Source organism: Symphalangus syndactylus, chromosome 17, assembly GCF_028878055.3.
Source record: "Symphalangus syndactylus isolate Jambi chromosome 17, NHGRI_mSymSyn1-v2.1_pri, whole genome shotgun sequence".
NCBI classification, from domain to species: Eukaryota; Metazoa; Chordata; class Mammalia; order Primates; family Hylobatidae; genus Symphalangus; species Symphalangus syndactylus.
The window spans coordinates 81327465-81341624 of NC_072439.2; the positions used below are offsets into that span (position 1 = coordinate 81327465).

General features: G+C 44.7%; 1 protein-coding gene across 2 annotated transcripts in view; it reads left to right on the top strand.

Annotated features, from left to right (window-relative positions):
- Window positions 1-1162: 1162 nt before the first annotated feature.
- Window positions 1163-14160, top strand: part of USP13 (ubiquitin specific peptidase 13) — a 162411-nt gene continuing 149413 nt past the window's right edge. The window contains exon 1 of one of the 2 annotated variants that reach the window (XM_063621757.1): window positions 1163-1175. The gene's annotated coding sequence lies outside the window, so the exon portion shown is untranslated. Of the gene's footprint in view, window positions 1176-1622; window positions 1642-14160 lie in introns of those variants that run through there. The other variant, XM_063621758.1, reaches the window with a different exon arrangement.

A 14160-nucleotide genomic window follows, 5' to 3' on the forward strand; every position in this document is an offset into this window, starting at 1 on the left:
TCTTGCTGACTTCAGGAGTGAAGTTGCAGACCTTCGCAATGAGTGTTACAGCTCTTAAAGGTGGCACGTCCGGAGTTGTTCATTCCTCCCAGTGGGTTCATGGTCTTGCTGACTTTAGGAGTGAAGCAGCAGACCTTTGTAGTGAGTGTTATAGCTCTTAAAGGCGGCACGTCTGGAGTTGTTCATTCCTCTCAGTGGGTTCATGGTCTTGCTGGCTTCAGGAGTGAAGCTGCAGACCTTCGCGGTGAGTGGTACAGCTCTTAAAGTTAGTGCAGACCCAAAGAATGAGCAGCAGCAAGATTTATTGTGAAGAGCAAAAGAACAAGGCTTCCACAATGTGGAAGAGGACCTGAGCGGGTTGCTGCTGCTGGCTTGGGTGGCCAGCTTTTATTACCTTATTTGGCCCCACCAACATCCTGCTGATTGGTCCATTTTACAGAGTGCTGATTGGTCCATTTTACAGGGTACTGATTGGTCCGCTTTTACAGAGTGCTAATTGGTCTGTTTTTACAGAGTGCTGATTGGTGCATTTACAAACCTTTAGCTAGACACAAGTGCTGATTGGTGCATTTACAATCCTTTAGCTAGACAGAAAATGTCTCCAAGTCCCCTATCCAATTAGCTAGACACAGAGCGCTGATTGGTGCATTTACAAACCTTTAGCCAGACAGAAAAGTTCTCCAAGTCCCCACTCGACCCAGGAAGTCCAGTTGGCTTCACCTCTCAATAAGAGACTGGAAAGATAATGAATGGCCTCCTGAAAGAATCATTAAATACTATGGACCAGCTACCTGAGGGCAAGATGGGTCATGGGGGTACCACAGCCCAACCTATATGCTCAACCGCATCATAAGGTTGCAGGCAGCCCTAGAATTTATAACCAATGCAACGTCAAGGGCACCAGATTTATTGGCAATACAAGTAACACAAATGAGAAATGCTATATATCAAAATAGATTGGCTTTAGATTACCTCTTAGCCTCCGAAGGAAGAGTATGTGGAAACTTTAATTTAACCAACTGTTGCCTAGAAATGATAATAGCTGAGCTGTCATGGAAATCACAGCTAGAATGCACAAGTTGGCCTATGTTCCGTTCAGACTTGGTCCAGGTGGTCCCCAGATTCCTTGTTTGGAGGACGGTTCTCAACCTTTGGAGGATTCAAAACCCTCATTGGTAGGTTCTTGCTTATTCTTGGCATCTGCCTCATCCTCCCTTGCCTTTTACCCCTGTTTATTAGAAGTATTCAGCCAACTATAGAGGCAATAGTAACCCAATACACTACTGTGCAGTTGATGGCATTAACCAAATATCAGCCACTGCCAGTAGAAGAAGCAGCTCAGCTCCATGAGGAGGTGGCAAATAGTGGTGCTTTCTATTAACACCTTTGTTATAAAAAGCATCAGAGTGGGGAATGGAACAGGAATTAAAAGAAATTAAAGAGTGTGTAAGCAGAAACTCAGTTGTAGAAAGAGAAAGAGCTGGAGTCCTTTAAAAATTAACTGCCTGTTTTTCTGGTGGCTAGTAAGCGTTATCTCTCCTCCCTTCCCAGGCATTGTGAAGACCCTGTTTCCCTAGCTAGGCAGCTGCAAGGTCACTAGACAGATAAACTCAGGTGGCGAAACATGTTTTTCCTTGAAAAGTAAGAAATGATGTAATGCATGTCTTGGCTGAATAACTGTCTTTGTTTCTTATTTCTGTAATATGCTTCCCCCTGCACAGACCTCCCCCTTCCCCACGAAATGCTTAAAAGGTAACTTAACTCTTTGTTCAGGGCTCAGTCCTTTGGATGTTAATCTGACTGGGCTGGTGCACCTAAATAAATATCCTCCTGACTTCCATGGGTCTGATTCCTTAAAAATCCTGCAACATTGTGAGGACAGCACCAACGGGATGATGCTAAACCATTCATGAGAAATTTGCCATCATGATCCAATCACCTCCCACCAGGCCCCACCTCCAACACTGGGAATCACATTTCAACATGAGAGTTGGGGAGACAAATATCCAAACTCTGTCATATGGACAGTTTGCAGACATTTTCTCCCATTCTGTAGGTTGTCTCTTCACTTTGTTAATTGCTTCCTTTGCTCTACAGAAGATTTTTAGCTCAACATAATCCCATTTGTCTTTCTATGCTTTTGTTGCCTGTGCTTTTGGGATCTTACCCAAAAAATATTTGCCCAGACCAATGTCCTCTATCATTTCCCCAATGTTTTATTTTAATAGTTTTATAGTTTCAGGTCTTAAGTTTGATCTTTAATCCATTTCGAGTTGATTTTTATATATAGTGAAAGGTGGGGATCTAGTTTCATTCTTCTGCATATGGATATCCAGATTTCCCAGCACAATTTGTTGAAGAGACTAGCAGCTATGTGGAATCTTTTGTAGTTCCACATACATCTTAGAATTTCTTTCTATTTCTGTGAAGAATGTCATTGGTATTTTGATAAGGATTGCATTGAATCTGTAGATTCCTTTGGGTAGTATAGACATTTTAACAATGTTGTTTATGCCAATCCACGAGTATGGGATATCTACCTTTCCATTTTTTGGTGTCCTCTTCAATTTCTTCCATTAGTGTTGTATAGTGTTCCTTGTAGAGATCTTTCACTTCTTTGGATAAATTCATTCCTAGGTTTATGTTGTTGTTAGTTTGTTTTGTTTTTAGATTTCCCTATGCAATCTAGTTACCACCTCATAATTCTACCAAAGGATTTGGGAGAAGGGCATATTTTCTCTAAAGCCCCTGCTTATGCAAACCAGTTTGTAGAAGAGGGATAAGGAGATTGAAGCAGATAGGTCTCGTACATGGTGATAGTAAATGATCCTAGATTTATATACGTAGATATATTCACCTTAAAAAAATAGCCTACAGGATGTTTTTTGACAATTGTAGGTTTTACTTTATTTTCTCTTTTCTATTATTATAAATGTAAGAAAAGCTTAGAATAAAAAATATGGAAAGTATACAATAAATACTGATAATCCTAACGTTCATAAAGACATTTCAGAAGTTTCCTCTAGGCTTTATTTAACACAGCTGGGATCACGTATAAAAAATGGGATCGGCTTTTTTGGTGGAGTGCGTGACTCACACCTGTAATCCCAGCACTTTGGGAGGATGAGGCAGGCGGATTGCTTGAGGTCAGGAGTTCAAGGCCAGCCTGGCCAACATGGTGACACCCTGTCTCTACTAAAAATACAAAAAAATTAGCCGAGCCTGGTAGCGTACGCCTGTAATTCCAGCTACTCAAGAAGCTGAGGCAAAAGAATTGCTTGAACTTGGGAGGCAGAAGTTGCAGTAAGCCAAGATTAGGCCACTGAACTGCAGCCTGAGTGACAAAGCGAGACTGTCTCAAAAAAATAAAATAAAATAAAATGGGATTGACCTTTTTTTCTTTTTTAAGTTGTAAAGTGTTTCTTGGGAAAAAAAGTGTTAATTAAAGCTAATATATGTGTTTATATTGATTCGTATGCTAACTTTTTAAAAGTTCAAATATTTAAACTTGTTCAATATTGGTCAAAGGAAAGAAGTAGGCACTTGTAGTAACCTATGGGATCCCAAGGTAGCCCAAGGATTACTGGAATGACTGTGAGCTGTAACCCGAGGATGCATGGAGGGAGGGGAAGAATACTATGTTCCAAGCAGAGAAAATAAGAGGCAAGAAAAAATTGAAGTGAAAACCGGTTAGAGAAGCCTGAAATATAGGGCATGAGTGGGATGAGAGTGCAGATGAGATTATTTGCACTATTGCAGCTCTCGGTGAAGATTTGGATCTCATCCTAAGGACCATGGGATGTCATTGAAGTGTTTTAAAAGGGGAAATGACATGATTGGATTTGTTTTTTAAAGATCACGCTGGCTACACGGCCGAAAACAAATTAAAGATAATGAGTGTAAATTATTCATTCTCAATGGAGTCAATATTATCCTTAAAGGGGACAAAAATTGGTTCTTGGGGGATAAAAAGATCTTACTTTTTTATGTATAAAGCATAGCTATACATACATGAGCAGTTATATAGTACATTTGTGGTATTAAAATTTTGTGGTGGGGGAAAGAACAATTTGGGGAAAAAAATCTAACATCCTCCATAGGGGGCGATAGTGGAAAAAATGGTTGAGAAAAACTGACATAAATGCAGGGAAAACTAGTTAAAAAGTTGTTCCGGTCATCCAAGTGAGAGATGGTGATCACATGGCTAGGCCAGTAGCAATGGGGATGGATGAAAAAAAATGTAGGAAATTGAATGATATTGAGGAGATAGAATTAACAAGACTTGGTGAATCAACTGAGTGTTTTGGGAAATGGGAATAAGGAGTGAAGCATATATCCTATTTCTGGATTAACCAATGGGGTATTGCTGCTGTTTGCTGAAATGGGGAGGATTGGTAGGAGAAACAGGTTTGATACAGAAGATGAGTTCAGTTTTGGACTTGATTTCAAGGTGCCTCCAGATCCCTGCAGACCTTCTCTCCCATATAGAGTAGGGAGATAAAAGGACCTAGGACAGAGTCCTGGGAGACAGTAATATTTATAGCAAAAGAAAATGAGAATGTGATGTCACAGAAGCGAAGAGAAGAAAGTGTTTTGAGAGGGAAAAGTAAGGACTAAAAGATTAAAAGAGTTGATTTAGCAACCTGGGGGCCATTTGTGACCTCAGTGGAAACAGATGCTATGGTTGAGTGGAACAGAAGCCAGTTTAGGCTGAGGAAGATGGGGACTGATGGAAAGGAGGCAACTTCAAGAAATTTGGCAGTGCAGAGGAGAAAAGAGGTAGGTAGATTTAACAGCACATGGAGGAGCTAGTCAATGGACAGTTTGTGGGGAGAAGCTTCCATATATTAAATGCTGAGCAGAAAGGGCAGTAGAGAGGGAGAGGTTGAAGATAGAGATAAAAAAAGGAGTACTGGATGGGCTGAGATATCTGGGAAGGCAGGAGGAAAGGAGATCCTAGGGAGGTGAAGGGAAAGATTAGGCAGTAGGTTTGGTGGTAGGAGGCTGGAATAGTTCTTACCTGATAATTTCTTTTTTGCTGGTGCAAGAGGAAAGGTCATCTGCTGAGAGTATATGGGGAAGTGGGACTTTGAGAAAACTGAGAAAAGAAAGTAGTTGCAGAGAATAAAAGAGTGAGATAACATGGGGAAGGTGGTCTTTTGACTAAGCATCATCGAGAGCCCATTTGAGATTGGTGACCATTTATTCATTGTGGCACTACCTGTGAAGTTGGTGGCCTCTTTTGGCAGCACTTAGTAGCCTGAGTGCATGTGCAGGGAAGGTAGATGTTGGAGGATGAAGGTTGCTTGGACAGGAGCAATGGAAGGACCATGGGGAAAGGAAACCTATGGCCTTAATGAGAGTCTGACACAATGAACCAGGAAATAATCTGCTTAGGGGAGGAAGTGAAGTGGGAAGGTGTGATGTTTAGATTGAAGAACTGGTGTATTATGCAAAACTGAGCATGGAAGCTGGAACTTCCATGGAAGGATTTGAAATTGTCTTCAAAGGGTGGACTCTCATTCCATTCTGCTTCTAATTAGCTCTTTATATCCTTGCTCATCTGGTATAGATCCTTGTTACTCAACTAAATTATATTGGTATCCTTCCTTCCAGTTTCCCCTTACTGCAAACCTTTCCCCATACTTACCCAAAGTAATCTTTCTAAGTTTTATATCTAATCACACCCTCTGATCTTTAATAGCCTTCAGGTAGTGGCCTGAAACACTGTCTAATCTTTTTTTGTTTTTGTTTTTGAGATGGGAGACTCATTCTGTCACCCAGGCTGGAGTGCAGTGGCGTGATCTCAGCTCACTGTAACCTCTGCCTTCTGGGTTCAAGCGATTCTCCTGCCTCAGCCTCCTGAGTAGCTGGAACTACAGGTGCCCGCCACCGTGCCTAGCTAATTTTTGTATTTTTAGTAGAAATGGGGTTTTGTCATGTTGGCCAGGCTGGTCTTGAACTCCTGACCTCCGGTGATCCACCTGCCTCAGCCTCCCAAAGCACAGGATTACACAGGTGTGAGCCACTGTGCCCAGCTGAACACTGTCTAATCTTAATCCCCTACAAGTTCTCACATCACTCTGGCCCATAAACTTACTAAGCAACTTGCTCTTCCCAGAATAAGCCACATTGTCACATCTGCCATCTCATCTGCCATTTGAATGACTGATCATATTCTCATTCTTCAAGTCTTAGCTCAGAAGCTACCTCCTTTATGAAGGCAAAGGTGAACGCATGCCATCCTGAATTCTTCCATAGGATGGCATTTAAAATCTGTTGAGTGGATGATATATGGGATTAACACCGTTTGGGGTTATCTTTATTCTTTTTATTTTTTTTACACAGAGTCTTTCTCTGTCACCCAGACCAGAGTGCAGTGGCAGGATCTTGGCTTACTGCAACCTCCATATCCTAGATTCAAGTGATCCTCGTGCCTCAGCCTCTGGAGTAGCTGGGATTACATGCGTGCACCACCAGGCCCATTTAATTTTTGTATTTTTAGTAGAGACAGGGTTTCGCCATGTTGGACAGACTGGTCTCCAACTCCTGACCTCAGGTGATCCGCCCACCTCCCAAAGTGCTGGGATTACAGGCGTGAGCCACTGCACCTGGCCAGGTTTTGGGTTACCTTTAAATAATCTTTTTTCTTTTCTGCAATTCTACAGGAGACTGGCATTATAAAAAGACATGGTGTAGGTTGAACAGACTTCAGACTAAATCCCATCACAAAGAAACATTGAACAAACAAACAAACAAAATAATAAACACTTTATTTTGAAAACTGAAAGAGTGGTCCATGTTGGTGTATTGTTGCAGTGCCTGTGTAAGGCGGGCGAGGAAGGCGGACGGGTTTTCGTGTTTTTCTTGGATGATTTTGTGGAGTTTATCAAAATTGACTGCCTTTTGAGCTGCCTTCCGGAGACCTGTTATTAAACAGGTGGCAAAGTGGTCTCGGGCTGTGACACCGTCTTGGGAGTTATAATTGCAGGCCAGGATTGTGGTCGGGGACTGCCTGCGCTCTGATGGGTAGGGCTGGGGTTGTTGGCGGCGGCGCGGTGGTGGAGGGGCAAGGTTGGGGATGGTGATATGGCGGCGGTTCGTCAGCAGGGTTAAAATCGGAAGTAGGAAGGGGAGAGGGTTGGGAAAGGCTTTTGGAGTGGAGGCCAGCCATGACACTTGTTGTGGTTAGGGTTAACAGGGACAGAAAGAGGTGAGGCTTATCGTCTAATAGGAGAAGTTAGGAACATGGGGGATCTCTGCCCAATCTCCCGTGCGCACAATCATTGTGAGGGCCCTGGGGAATTTCAGGGTCTAGGGTCCCATAAGGGGCCATTCATTTTGGTTGTCTAAGGGGTAGGTCGGCCAATCTCGCGTGCAGAATTTGATTAAGCGCTTAGGTTTGAGGTCAGCGGCAAGGCCTAGGGTAGCCAGATTGTCTAGAAGGCATTTTAGGGGGGAGTCGGCCAGCAGGGATGCGGAGCCTCCCATGGACGGAGAGGCAGTGAGGGCTAAGAGGGCGTCCCCTAGTTAGCCGAACACTGTAGTCAGGTTCAGGGCCTTCGGTTGGTCATCACCAAGGCGAAGGGACTGAAGGGCCAACAGCATGGCCGAGGGAACGTGAGCCACTTGGTACCAAGATTTTTGTCGCCAACAGTATGGCGTGGAGGCTCAGGCCGGAGGAGCGAGGGGGAGAGGGAGAAAACTCAGTTCCCTGCGGGTCGAGGAAGGGAAGCAGGAGTCTGTCGCCACAGTATAGGACTAGGCGGCAGACTACGGAAGAGGACTTACCAAACAGGAGCCGGTGGTGCATGCGCTGTTCGGCGGACGAGAAATTGGGCGAAGGCCGGCCGGGGCCTGGTCTGAGCCTGAGGGGGACTGGGGTCCCGCCAGAGGCGGGGAGTCCCAATCCGAGTCACGGCACCAATGAAAGAGTGATGCTCAGACTTAAGACCACGGCACACCGGCTCGGCCAAGAGATCTTTATTGGAGGCAGCAGGCTGGGCTGGGCAGGAGACAGACAGAGAGAGCGGTGGGGGGTTTGCTTCTTTTATGCCCAGGAGGGCTGCGTGGATGTTTGTGATTGATTGGGGTGGGGCTTAGAGCGAGGTGGGAAAAACACCTCTCTCTGATTGGTTTTTCCTTTGGCGGGTTTGCATTGAGGAAGAAGAACCCGGAACCAGCGCCATTAGGGTGCTCTAGTTACCTAACAAAAACGGTGAGTGGACTGTGTTCATTAAAAATGTGAATATAGGCTGGGAGTGGGCTCACGCCTGTAATCCCAGCACTTTGGGAGACCGAGGCAGGCAGATCACCTGAGGTAGGGAGTTCGAGACCAGCCTGACCGACATGGAGAAACCACGTCTCTACTAAAAATACAAAATTAGCCAGGTGTGGTGGCACATGACTGTAATTCCAGCTACTCGGGAGGCTGAGGCAGGAGAATCGCTTGAACCTAGGAAGTGGAGGTTGCAGTGAGCCGAGATTGCACCATTGCACTCCAGCCTGGGCAACAAAAACAAAACTCTGTGTCAAAAAAAAAAAAAAAAAGAGTATAATCCAGGTGTGGTGGCTCATGCCTGTAATCCCAGCACAGCAGTTTGGAGGCAAAGGTGGAAGGATTGCTTGAGGCCAGGAGTTCAAGACAAGCTTAGGTAACATAGTGAGCAAGACCCCATCCCTATAAAAAGAATTTTATCACCTGTGGTCCTAGTGAAGCGCTGTTGTTCGTCTGGGATAATATGTGAGGTTGGTTGCCTCACACCAAGGAAATCAAGGATGAAGACACACAAGGAATGAGGTTAAGAGTGGAGGTTTAATAGGTGAAAGAAAAAGAAAAGCTCTCTCCTGCAGAGAGAGGGGCTCCCGAGAGCACGTCTTCTGGGTCTGTGGTGAAATGCACAGGGTTTTATAGACTAGCTTGAGGAGGTGGTGTCTGATTTACACAGGGCCCAAAAGATTGCTCAGATCAGGTGTGCCATTTACATAGCACGAAGAAGCTGGTCACCCCACCACAATCTTTTATTATGCATATGGGTTCTCTACCTGGCTGGCGCCATGCTGACTGTTCCTTTACTGTACATGTGGTGACAAAGAAAAGGGAAGACGGAGCCTCCATGTGGAACATACCTGACTTCCAGCTAGCCCTTTTCTATTGGCACAGCTACCGGCATTCACCCGTGTAAACTTTGAGCTTGCTTCCAGCTTGCTTATCCATGTCTGCTGCTCGATTTTACAGGCTGTTCTTTGTTAGAAAAGAAATGATTTGGCCGGGCGCGGTGGCTCACGCCTGTAATCCCAGCACTTTGGGAGGCTGAGGCGGGCGGATCACGAGGTCAGGAGATCGAGACCACCCTAGCTAACACGGTGAAACCCCATCTCCACTAAAAATACAAAAAATTAGCCAGGCAAGGTGGCAGGCGCCTGTAGTCCCAGCTACTTGGGAGGCTGAGGCAGGAGAATGGCGTGAACCCCGGGAGGCGGAGCCTGCAGTGAGCTGAGATCACGCCACTGCACTCCAACCTGGGCAACAGCGAGACTCTGTCTCAAAAAAAAAAAAAAAAAAAATGATTTGGAAGCTGCTTTTTGTTAAAAGGAAGCTGTGCTGAGAACTCGCTTACCTTCACTATCTGCCTAAATAATTTCTTTTTAGCTTCTGTATCACTAGCTACTCTGGAGGCTGAGGGGGAGGATCACTTGAGTTCAGGAGTTTGAGGCTGCAGTGAGCTACGATCATGCCACTGCACTCCAGCCTGGGTAACAGAGCGAGACCCTGTCCCTTAAAAAAAAAGTGAAAGCCGGGCACGGTGGCTCACGCCTGTAATCCCAGCACTTTGGGAGGCTGAGACGGGGGGATCACCTGAGGTCAAGAGTTCGAGACCAGCCTGACCAACATAGTGAAACCCCATCTCTACTAAAAATACAAAAATTAGCCAGGCGTGGTGGCATATGCCTGTAATCCTAACTACTCGGGAGGCTGAGGCAGGAGAATCACTTGAACCTGGAAGGCAGAGGTTGCAGTGAGCTGAGATCAAGCCATTGCACTCCAGCCTGGGCAACAAGAGTGAAACTCCATCTCAAAAAAAAAAAAAAAAAAAAAGCATATTCTTATTCTCAGAAAATAGATGCTGAAATATATTTAGGACTGAAGGGTCATGATGTATGTGACACCCTCAAAATTGTTCAGAAAAATATACATATATATGGGTGTTAATGCATGTATATATATATAAATATACACACATACATACATATGTATAAATGTGTTATGGACCAAATCGTGTCCCCCTCAAAAATCATATGTTGAAGTTCTAACCCCTAGTACCTTAGAATGTGACTGTATTTGGAGATAGAATCTTTAAAGAGTTAATTAGGTTAAAATGACATCATTAGGGTGGTCCTAATCCAACCCACTATGACTGGTCCCCTTTTATGAAGAGGTAACAGACACACAAAGAGGACAGACCCTGTGAAGACAGAAAGAGAAGACAGCCATTTACAAGCCAAGGAAAGAGGCCTCAGAAAAAACCAACCCTTTTGACACCTTGGTCTTAGACTTCTGGCCTCCAGAATTGTGAGAAAATAAATTTTGCTGTTTAAGCCATTCAGTCTGTGGAACTTTGTTAGGGCAGCCCTGGCAGGCCAATACTATACACACACACGGTGTATATACAATATATAGTCACACACACACACACACACACACCCAGAATGCAAGTAAAAGCAGATGAAGTAAAATGTTTATAGATAATCTCGGTAAAGGACATGGAGGTGTTCCTTGTACTATTTTTATTTTGCAACTTTTTGTAAGTTTGAAATTACATTCACATTTAACATTAAAAAATATATTAATAATTAAAAATAAATATATGTATGCCATAATTGCAAACATGAAAAAAACCTAAAAGTCAAACAAAAAGATAAAATGGTTGCCTGAGGGAGGAGGAATTCTTTTTTCCTCAAACATCCAACATCCTGTGATGTTATTTTATTGCTTTTTACGTAGCTTTTTTTTTTTTTTTTTTGAGATGGAGTCTCACTCTGTTGCCAGGCTGGAGTGCAGTGGCGGGATCTCGGCTCACTGCAAGCTCCACCTGCCTGGTTCAAGCGATTCTCCTGCGTCTGCCTGCTGAGTAGCTGGGACTACGGTCACGCGCCACCACGCCCAGCTAACTTTTGTATTTTTAGTAGAGATGGGGTTTCACCATGTTGGCCAGGATGGTCTCGATCTCTTGACCTCATGATCCACCCGCCTTGGCCTCCCAAAGTGCTGGGATTACAGGCGTGAGCCAGCGTCCCCGGGCTACATTGCTTTTTAAATAAATTAAAACTAACTATCAGGCTGGGCGCGGTGGCTCATGCCTGTAATCCCAGCACTTTGGGAGGCTGAGGCGGGTGAATTATTGAGCCCAGGTCTTTGAGACCAGCCTGGGCAACATGGCAAAACCCTGTCTTTATAAAAAATACAAACCAAAAAGTTAGCCCGGGGTGGTGGCTCACACCTGTAGTTACAGCTACCTGAGAGGCTGAGGTGGGAGGACCCCTTGGGCCCAGGAGGTTAAGGTTGAAGTGAGCCATAATCTTGTCTCAAAAAATAAAAATAAAAACCAGCTATTATTTATTGAGTCCAATATGCAGCAAACATGAACTAAACATTTTGTATATTTTATCTTATTTATTTCTCTTTTTTTTGAGACAGAATCTCACTCTGTTGCCAGGCTGGATTGCAGTGGCACGATTTCAGCTAGCTGCAACCTCCAACTCCCTGGTTCAAGCGATTCTCCTACCTCGGCCTCCCGAGTAACTGGGATTACAGGCATGCACTGCCACGCCCAGCTAATTTTTATATTTTTAGTAGAGATGGGGTTTCACATGTTGGCCAGGATGGTCTCGATCTCCTGACCTCATGATCCACCAGCCTCAGCCTCGCAAAGTGCTGGGATTACAGGCATGAGCCACCACACCCGGCCGTTTATTTCTTTAGAATAGGCTTCAGTGTAGATATCACTATCCTCACTTAAATAAGAAAACTGATGCTCAGAAAGTTTAAATAAAGTTAAGTACCCTAAAGTTACATCTAATAAAAGTTATACCATATTTTTATGATTTATTTATTTATTGAGACAGAGTTTTTGCTCTGTTGCCCAGGCTGGAGTGCAGTGGTACGATCTTGGCTCGCTGCAACCTCTGCCTCCCAGGTTCAAGCAATTCTCCTGCCTCAGCCTCCTGAGTAGCTGGGATTACAGGCATGCACCACCACGCCCGGCTAATTTTTTGTATTTTTAGTAGAGATGGGGTTTCATCATTCTGGCCAGGCTGGTCTCAAACTCCTGACCTCAGGTGATCCACCTGCCTCAGCCTTCCAAAGTGCTGGGATTACAGGCGTGAGCCACTGTGCCCGGCCAGTCCTAAAGTTTTAAAGACTTTGTGTCTTGTCAGACTGATGGTAGGATTTTATGACAGTTTCTTTCAACACCCTCGAAGTCTTTTGAGCAATGCCATTCTCAAAAAGCATTTCCCATTCAGCACAGACCTTATACCTTTGCTCAGTATTCCAGATCTTGGCAATTTGACTCTGTTTATGAAATTGCTTGATGTACTCATTAAATTGTAATAAAAGGTAATTAATGCCAACAATACGAAATTATTCAGAAAGTAGCCTTCAGTTCCTTTTTTTTTTTTTTTGAGACGATGTCTCACTCTGTCGCCCAGACTGGAGTGCAATGGCGTGATGTTGGTTCACTGCAACCTCCGCCTCCCAGGTTCAAGTGATTCCCCTACCTCAGCCTCCTGAGTAGCTGGGATTATAGGTGTGCACCACCACGCCCAACTAATTTTTGTATTTTAGTAGAGATGGGGTTTCACCATGTTGGCCAGGCTGGTCTCGAACTCCTGGCCTCAAGTGATCTGCTCGCTTTGGCCTCCCAAAGTGCTGGGATTACAGGCATGAGCCACTGAGCCCAGCCCCTTTTAGGTATTTTGAAGTCGTCTTTGATTTCTTTAAACATGATAATCATAGCATCACGGATTCCCTACAGCAAGCAAGAATGTCCAGGCGGGAGGATCACTTGAGCCCAGGAGTTTGAGACCAGCCTGGGCAACATTTCGAGACCTCACCTCAAAAAAAAAAAAAAATTAGCCAGCCATGGTAGCTGCTACTTGGGAGGCTGAGGAGGGAGGAATGCTTGAGCTCGGAAGACTGAGACTGCAGTGGGCTGTGATTGCACCATTGACATCCAGCCTGGTGACAGAGCAAGATCCTGACTCAAGAAAACCTTTTTTTTCTTTTTTGAGATGGAGTCTCGCTCTATTGCCCAGGCTGGAGTGCAGTGGCACGATCTTGGTTCACTGCAACCTCTGCCTCCCAGGTTCAAGCGATTCTCCTGCCTCAGCCTCCTGAGTAGCTGGGATTATAAGCATGCACCACCATGCCCAGCTAATTTTTGTATTTTAGTAGAGATGGGGTTTCACCATGTTGGCCAGGCTGGTCTTGAACTCCTGACCTCAAGTGATCTGACCACCTTGGCCTCCCAAAGTGCTGGGATTACAAGCATGAGCCACTGCGCCCAGCCCCAAAAAACCTTTTTTTTTAAAGCACTCTGCAGTTGGAGACTCTGCCTTTGTCAAACACCTTTTAGGTGATGGAACTGAAGAAGATAGAGACAGCAGTCAACATGTTCAGCAGTATAGGTTTACTGTATTCCACATTGTCTCCACTTTTAAACAGGCCCATGCACCTCAGGCTTTCTTTTTTCTTTTTTGAGACGGAGTGTCGCTCTGTCACCCAGGCTGGAGTGTGGTGGTGCGATCTTGGCTCACTGCAACCTCCACCTCACGGGTTCAAGCGATTCTCCTGCCTCAGCCTCCAGAGTAGTTGGGACTACAGGCGCATGCCAACATGCCCGGCTAATTTTTTGTATTTTAGTAGAGACAGGGTTTCACCGTGTTAGCCATGATAGTCTCGATCTCCTGACCTCGTGATCTGCCCACCTTGGCCTCCCAAAGTGCTGGGATTACAGGCGTGAGCCACTGCACCCAGCCAGAAATATTGAAACAATAGACACTAAGACATATCTTGGTTAAATGATTGCATTTTAGAGCTTAAAAATGGGGGTGAGGGGGAAAATTTCTAAGCAGAAAAATCACATCATTTATAAGGTA